General features: G+C 42.6%; 1 pseudogene; it reads left to right on the top strand.

Moving 5' to 3' along the window:
* Positions 1–556: 556 nt before the first annotated feature.
* On the top strand, positions 557–942 carry LOC104652915 (mitochondrial import inner membrane translocase subunit TIM14 pseudogene; annotated as a pseudogene).
* Positions 943–8,393: the final 7,451 nt, after the last annotated feature.

The raw sequence follows: 8,393 nt of genomic DNA, 5'->3' as shown, positions 1-8,393 counted from the left end.
AAAATACAAAAATTAGCTGGGTGTGGTGATGCTTTCCTGTAGTCCCAGCTACTCAGGAGGTGGAGGCAGGAGAATCTCTTGAACCTGGGAGGTAGAGGTTGCAGTACACTGAGATCGTGCCACTGCACTCCAGCCAGGTGAGGGGTCAGGGCGGGAGTCAGGGAGTGCATAGAGCAAGACTCCATCTCAAAAAATTTTTTTTAAAAATTCGTATGAAGGGCCGGGTGCGGTGGCTCAAGCCTGTAATCCCAGCACTTTGGGAGGCCGAGGCGGGTGGATCACGAGGTCAAGAGATCAAGACCATCCTGGTCAACATGGTGAAACCCCGTCTCTACTAAAAAATACAAAACATTAGCTGGGCATGGTGGCGCGTTCCTGTAATCCCAGCTACTCAGGAGGCTGAGGCAGGAGAATTGCCTGAACCCAGGAGGCGGAGGTTGCGGTGAGCCGAGATCGCGCCATTGCACTCTAGCCTGGGCAACAAGGGCGAAACTCCGTCTCAAAAAAAAAAAAAAAAAAAAATTCGTATGAAACTGAAAAAGAGGGCTGTGGCCTCTGCGCGGGAATGAGCCGGGCTCGCGGCGGAGGCCATGGCCAGTACAATGGTAGCAGTTGGACTGACCATTGCAGCTGCAGGATTTGCAGGCCGTTATGTTTTGCAAGCCATGAAGCATATGGAGCCTCAAGTAAAACAAGTTTTTCAAAGTCTACCAAAATCTACCTTCAGTGGTGGCTATTACAGAGGTGGGTTTGAACCCAAAATGACAAAACGGGAAGCAGCATTAATACTAGGTGTTAAGCCCTACTGCCAATAAAGGGAAAATAAGCGATGCTCATGGACGAATTATGCTTTTAAATGATCCTGACAAAGGAGGATCTCCTTACATAGCAGCCAAAATCAATGAAGCTAAGGATCTACTAGAAGGTCAAGCTAACAAATGAAGTAAATGTATCATGAATTTTAAGTACATATTACTTTATGTATATGAGTATTAACTTTTTATAATAAAATGCCTTAGAGTTACAGTTTTAAAAAATGATTTAGCACAAGCTAAATCTCAAAGCCTTGGTATAATTTTTGTTTAAACATGGGGATTTTAAATTAGACTATAGTTTAGAATATTTGCATATTAATTATGGGCAGACACACCATTTGAAGATTAATATTGTTCATTCCTCATTTAGCAGATGATTTGGGACCTATGTCTACTCTTCAAGGCAAAGTGAAGATGACAGTCCTTGCTCTCAGGGAGCCCCCACTTTAATGGGAGGCCAATAAACTGGTCATTGGACTGTGATAAATAGTATGATAGAAATTCACTCAAGCTGGTCAAGTAGGGGGTCTTAAGAGGTTTTTTTTAAAAAAAAAAAAAAAGGCTGTTCTAGGTACAGACAACTGGCCCAGCAACTTGGATACTTGGAACCTTGTATTTAAAAGTGAATTTAGCCACAACTTAGACCTAAGAAATTGACCTAGGGGTGTGGGTGGGTGTGTATGTATTCTATTTACATACATATATTAATAAACAGAGTATTTCATACATTAAAAATAGTATGATAAAGATTTCAGAGTACAGGTCTGGCACAATCACAGCTCATTGCAGCCTCAGCCTCCTGGGCTCAAGCAATCCTCCCACCTCAGCCTCCCAAAGTGCTTGGATTACAGGCATGAGAAGTATTTACTCTGTATTCAGCTAGCCCCTTAAAGGTACTGACCATTTAGAAATTATTCCTTCAGTTGGCTATTTCTTGACAATCAAAATTCTGTAATTGTTGTGATTAAGCTTAAACACTGTTAGCAAAATGAAATGTCAATATCAAAATATTCCATTTGGACTGTTAATTTATACACTAATAAATGTAAATGATGTTTAAAAAAAAAAAAGAAAGAAACTGAAAAAGAGCCCATATAGCCAAGGCAATCCTAAGCAAAAAAAAAAAAAAAAAAAAAAAAAAAAAAAAAAAAAAACAAGCAGAAGCATCACGTTACTTTTCAACTTTTTAAAGTAATTTAGCTGTGAAAGAAAGATGACCAGCAGGCAGCGGCTCACAGGGAAATGAAGGATCTAACGAGGGTTTGTTTGCTTTTAATTGGATGTACTTAAGCATGATTACAAATCGATGAGAAGAATGTAATTGAGCCAGGTGCAGTGGCTCAAGCCTGGTATCCCAGCACTTTGTGGGGCCAGTGCAGGAAGATCACTTGAGCCCAGGAGTTCAAGACCAGCCTGGACGACAAAGTCAGACCCAATCTCTACAAAAAAGAGAAAAATAATAATACAAAGCCAGGCATGGGGGCACACGCCTATAGTCTCAGCTACTCAGGAGGCTGAGATGGGAGAATTGGTTGAGTTCGGGAGGTTGAGGCTGTAGTGAACCAAGGTTGCACCACTGCACTTCAGCCTGGGCAATAGAGCAAGACCCTGTCTCAAAAAAATAATAAATAAATACAATTTAAATTAAACGAACTGTAACTGAGAAAAAGGATAAATATGCTTGAGAAAATAGAAATAGCAGTGTGAGTTTCATGGAAAGGGGGAAACGAGCTGATCCAGAGCACAGGTTGGCAAGGCCTTCAACATGAGGAGGGGCGTGACCAACGGGCACAGATACGGAGACCGTAGTATATTTAGTATCAAGAAAAAGTGACTGTTCTCTACAGTCAATAACTTCTATGCGTTCTCTACAGTAGGAGGCTGATGTGGGATTAAGCACCAAGGTGGACAAGAAGCAAAAGGGGGAAATGAAGTGGAAGGAATTAAAGTGTCACAAATACCTCCATGGGTTAATTTCTTATGTACAATTCACACATTGACTTGGCATACTCATCAAAGCTATAATGAAAGAAACACATTTGGGGACACTTAAAAGTGGTTTTATTTTTTTTTTTTCACTATTGGAAATATGTTAAGTAAATTGCAAGTAGCATAATATTCTTTTTTATTTGTTTGTTTTGGAGACAGAGTCTCGCTCTGTCACCAGGCGCCAGGCTGGAGTGCAGTGGTGCGATCTCGGCTCACCGCAACCTCCACCTCCTGGGTTCAGGCAATTCTCCTGCCTCAGCCTCCTGAGTAGCTGGGATTACAGGCACACACCACCATGCTCAGCTAATTTTTGTATTTTTAGTAGAGACGGGATTTCACCATGTTGGCCAGGAAGGTCTCGATCTCTTGACCTCGTGATGTGCCCACCTCAGCCTCCCAATGTGCTGTGATTACAGGCGTGAGCCACTGTGCCCAGCCAACATAATATTCTTAACCCTCTAGCTGGAGAAAATTTTCACAGGGTGGGCAATTGTAAGTTTTAAATGGCATAACTGAAAATGAGTTTCAAAACCAAAAATGAGTTTTGAAACCAACAACCAAAGTCTGTATTGTCCATTGGTTAATATTCTCATCAGCTGACAAGTATTTATCTTTATAAGTTATATAAGCTGCAGTTACTGGCAACAATTCTAAACATTCAAATTTAATCAGTATGAGGTTAAATGGATTGTTTAAATAAATAAATAAATAATGGCTTTCTCTTTGGGGCTTTGCTATAAAAGCCTTATTCCATCACAAACTTTTTAAAGGTATCATAAACAACAATTCTCTAACATAAATCAGAGTGTATACCTTGCAAAGCAATATCACTGAAGTCTATTATCTTCCTATGATTGATTATCTGCTTACCCTAAACTCATCTAAATGCCAATCCGGGGTGTACATGTTTGGTTTTAAAAATAGAGGGAAAATTTTTTTAAGCCAGTGCATTAGTGGTTTAGAAATTTTATTTACTCATCTTAAAGATGTTAAAGATTTGAAATAAAAGAAATTGTTACGTAGTAAATATCACAGTAGCCAAGGTAACATGGCAAGGTGTGTGTATCATTCCTGAAAAAGATTCCCGGCATAAAATTCTGAAGATAGCGTTGTTAAAGTGACATTCAATAAAGGCCAAAAAACAGTCTATTGAGAGTTCCTAGCTCATATTTATCTTTCTGCATAGCAGTTTTTCACCAAATTAGTCATTTCATCACTATTGTTTAAAAAGCTATCCGTGATTATGTGCTATTTCTAAATGTCTGACTTCTGCTATTCTGTATTACTTAGATTCTTTAGTTTATATTCTGACACCTGAGGTCTTTTCATATGCGATTACCTTTGACAAACCTCATTTGTCAAAACCCAGTTTAAAAATGCCACCTCCTCTGTGAAGCCTTCCCTAACTCCAATTAGACCAGGGGGCTTTGGCTAGGCATGGTGGTTCATACCTGTAATCCCAGCTCTTTGAGAGGCTGAAGTGGGAGGATCTCTTGAGCCCAGAGGTTCGAGACCAGCCAGGACAACACAGCAAAACCCTGTCTCTACTTTAAAATTTAAAATTAAGAACAACAAAAACAACCAAGGGGACTTTGCAAAGTTCATGGAAAAACAGGATGAAAAGATAAAAAAATTAAAAATTTTTTAAAAGAATGAAAAGATAAAAAATTAAACATTATTTCTCAACATAACCTCCATGATTTGTAAGTGATGACACCAGCCATTTAGTTCACCCCTAAAGAACTAAGGATCTTGGAAATATAACCATATCAATGCAGTCTTGTTTACATTATTAACTGAAGAAAAATAGGTGTCCTTTATAGACTTTGTTTTTTTTTTTTTTTTTTTTTTTCGAGACGGAGTTTCGCTCTTGTTACCCAGGCTGGAGTGCAATGGCGCGATCTCGGCTCACCGCAACCTCCGCCTCCTGGGTTCAGGCAATTCTCTTGTCTCAGCCTCCTGAGTAGCTGGGACTACAGGCACGTGCCACCATGCCCAGCTAATTTTTTGTATTTTTAGTAGAGACAGGGTTTCACCATGTTGACCAGGATGGTCTCGATCTCTCGACCTCGTGATCCACCCGCCTCGGCCTCCCAAAGTGCTGGGATTACAGGCTTGAGCCACCGCGCCCGGCCTAGACTTTGTTTTAATTAGGAAAGAAAAAGAAGGCAGGAGGAGCCCAATCATGACTGAAAAGTGGACGCCTAATGATTTCTCATTGGAAGTCTTCTAAAATTGCCTTTGCTTGTTGAGAGGAATGAGCAGGAGCATTGTCATTCTGGAGAAAGACTCCCTGGTGAAGCTTTCCTGGGTGTATTTCTACTAAAGCTTTGGCTAACTTTCTCAAAACACTTTCATGATAAGCAGATGTGATCCTTCTTTGGCTCTCCGGAAAGTCAACAAGCAAAATGCCTTGAGCATTCCAAAAAACTATTGCCATGACTTTTGCTCTTGACAAGTCCACTCGTGCTGTGACTGGATCATTTCCATCTCTTGGTAGCCATAGCTCTGATGGTGCTTTGTCTTCAGGATTGTACTGGTAAAGCTACGTTTCATCTCCTGTGACTATTCCTCAAAGAAATGCTTCAGCATCTTGATCTCAGTTGTTTAAAATTTCCACTGACCTCTGCTCTTGTCTGCAGCTGAGCCGGGATTACAGGCCCTCACTACCATGCCCATCTAATTTTTGTATTTTTAGCAGACACGGGGTTTCACCATATTGGCCAGTCTGGCCTCGAACTCCTGACCTCAGGTGATCCACCTGCCTTGGCCTCACAAAGTGCTAGAATTACAGGTATGACCACCACACCTGGCCTTACAAATAATTCTTAAAAATTAGTTGGCTGTGGTGGCGTGCACCTGTGGTCCCAGCTACTTGGGAGGCTGAGATGTGAGGACCACCAGAGCCCAGGAAGTCAAGGCTGCAGTGAGCCAAGATTGTGCCGCTACACTCCAGCCTGGACACCAGAGTGAGACCCTGTCTCAAAAAAGAAAGAAAAGAAAAGAAAGAGAAGAGAGAAAAGAAAGATAAGAGAAAAGAAAAGAAAAAAAAATCTAGGCCGAGTGGGGTGGCTCATGCCTGTAATCCCAACACTTTGGGAGGCGAGGCAGGCAGATCACAAGGTCAGGAGATCAAGACCATCATGGCTAGCACGGTGAAATCCCCATCTCTACTAAAAATACAAAATTAGATGAGCATGGTGCCACGCCTATAGTCCCAGCTGAGGCAGAAGGGTCACTTGAACCCGGGAGGCGGAGGTTGCTGCGAACGGAGATTGCGCCACTGCACTCCAGCCTGGGAGACGGAGCGAGACTCAATCTCAAAAAAAGAAAAGAAAATCTAAAACCATTTCTTTGTCTTCTCTCCTATGGATAAACATTTAGGCTGTGGCCACCTTTTTACAACTGCAAATAAGGCTGCAGTAAGCATTCTTCTGCATCTGTCCCTGTACACACGAATAAAACTTCCTCTTTAAACTGTTTGGACTCAGGATACCTTAGCACTCTTCAGTACCCAAAAGAACTCTTGTTTATGAGGATTGTAACTATCAGTATTTATTATATTAGAAATTAAAACAGAAATTTGTGTAAAACAAGAATTGACTGCACACAGTGCATTAACCGTCCCAGCAATGTTGTCATCATTCATCTTGGAATCTCTAGAAAGCTTTACTTATGAAGAAATGAGTGTGAAAATGACTGCAATAGTATCATTACGGAAAGTTTTTACCTTACCAACTACCAAAAGACTCGTAAGGGTCACCAACAGTTATAGATGACATTTTTAGAGCCGCTTCTCTAAAGAGGGGGAGGAGGAGGGGGAGTGGGAGGGGGAGGAGGAGGAGAGGGAGGAGGGGGAGGAGAGGGAGGGGGAGGGAGAGGACGGGGAGGAGGAGGAGGAGGGGGAGGAGAGGGGAGGAAGGGAGGAGGAGGAGGGGGAGGGGGAGGAGGGAAGGAGGAGGAAGGTGAGGAGATATCTTCCGTCGTGTGTAATGTATATTATATGATCTGAATGTGTGCTTGAAGTTGGTATGTTGAAGGTTAATCACCATGTGATAATATTGAGAGGTGTGATATACTGAGAGGTGGTGCCCTTTGGAGGTAATTAGGTCATGAAGGTGGACCCTCATGGATGGAATGAGTGCCCTTATAAAAGGACTCAAGCCGGGCGCGGTGGCTCAAGCCTGTAATCCCAGCACTTTGGGAGGCCGAGGCGGGTGGATCACGAGGTCGAGAGATCGAGACCATCCTGGTCAACATGGTGAAACCCCGTCTCTACTAAAAATACAAAAAATTAGCTGGGCATGGTGGCGCGTGCCTGTAATCCCAGCTACTTAGGAGGCTGAGACAGGAGAATTGCCTGAGCCCAGGAGGTGGAGGTTGCGGTGAGCCGAGATCGCGCCATTGCACTCCAGCCTGGGTAACAAGAGCGAAACTCCGTCTCAAAAAAAAAAAAATAAATAAATAAATAAAATAAATAAATAAAAGGACTCAAGACGGTGGGTTCACCCCAATTTCCTTTTCCCTTTCACTTCTCCTGCCGTGTGAGGACACAGCCACAAGATGCCATTTTGGAAGCAGAGAGATGAGACCATCAGCAGATGCCAAACCTGATGGCACCTTGATCTCAGACTTCCTGGTCTCCAAAACGATGAGAAACACATTGTTATTGCTTGTAAATTACCCAGGTCTATGATATTTTGTTGTAACAGCACAAACTGACTAAGTATATAAAAGGTTGTAGATCTCTGAATTAGCAGGAACTGCAGAAATGCTCTGTGAAGTGGTTACCCCAGCACCCGGCGCCTCTGCTTTGTATTTTTGCCTCACTGGCAGATATAAATGACGTCTTTTTTTTTTTTTTTTTTTTTTTTTTTTTTTTTTTTTTTTTTTTTTTTTGTGAGACGGAGTTTCGCTCTTGTTACCCAGGCTGGAGTGCAGTGCCACGATCTCGGCTCACCGCAACCTCCGCCTCCTGGGCTCAGGCAATTCTCCTGCCTCAGCCTCCTAAGTAGCTGGGATGACAGACACGCGCCACCACGCCCAGCTAGTTTTTTTGTTGTTGTTGTTGTTTTTTTTTTGTATTTTTAGTAGAGACAGGGTTTCACTATGTTGACCAGGATGGTCTCGATCTCTCGACCTCGTGATCCACCCGCCTCGGCCTCCCAAAGTGCTGGGATTACAGGCTTGAGCCACCGCGCCCGGCTAATGACGTCTTATTTTAACTTGCACTTCTCTGATTTTCAAGTAGGTTCTCCGTGTGTGTGTGTGGTGTGTGTATGTGTGTGTGTTTGTGTGTGTGTGCCCCTCAATGTATATCCCTCAGTGCAAGGAATACAAAAAGTTCCAGAGGCAGAGAAGCCTATTTCTGCCTCTGGAGCTTTTTGTGTATGTATAACTTCATGTCTGTGTATATATATATATGCATTTTGATTTTTTGCAACAAAGTCTCACTCTGTCCCCAGGCTGGAGTGCAGTGGTGCGATTGCTGCTCACTGCAACCTCTACCTTCCAGGTTCAAGCAATCCTCCTGCTTCAGCCTCCCAAGTAGCTGGGACTACAGGCACACACCACTACGCCCAGCTAATT

Source organism: Saimiri boliviensis, chromosome 14 (genome assembly GCF_048565385.1).
Source record: "Saimiri boliviensis isolate mSaiBol1 chromosome 14, mSaiBol1.pri, whole genome shotgun sequence".
NCBI classification, from domain to species: Eukaryota; Metazoa; Chordata; class Mammalia; order Primates; family Cebidae; genus Saimiri; species Saimiri boliviensis.
Note: the sequence above shows the minus strand (reverse complement) of the source record. Positions and strands in the feature narration are given on the sequence as shown.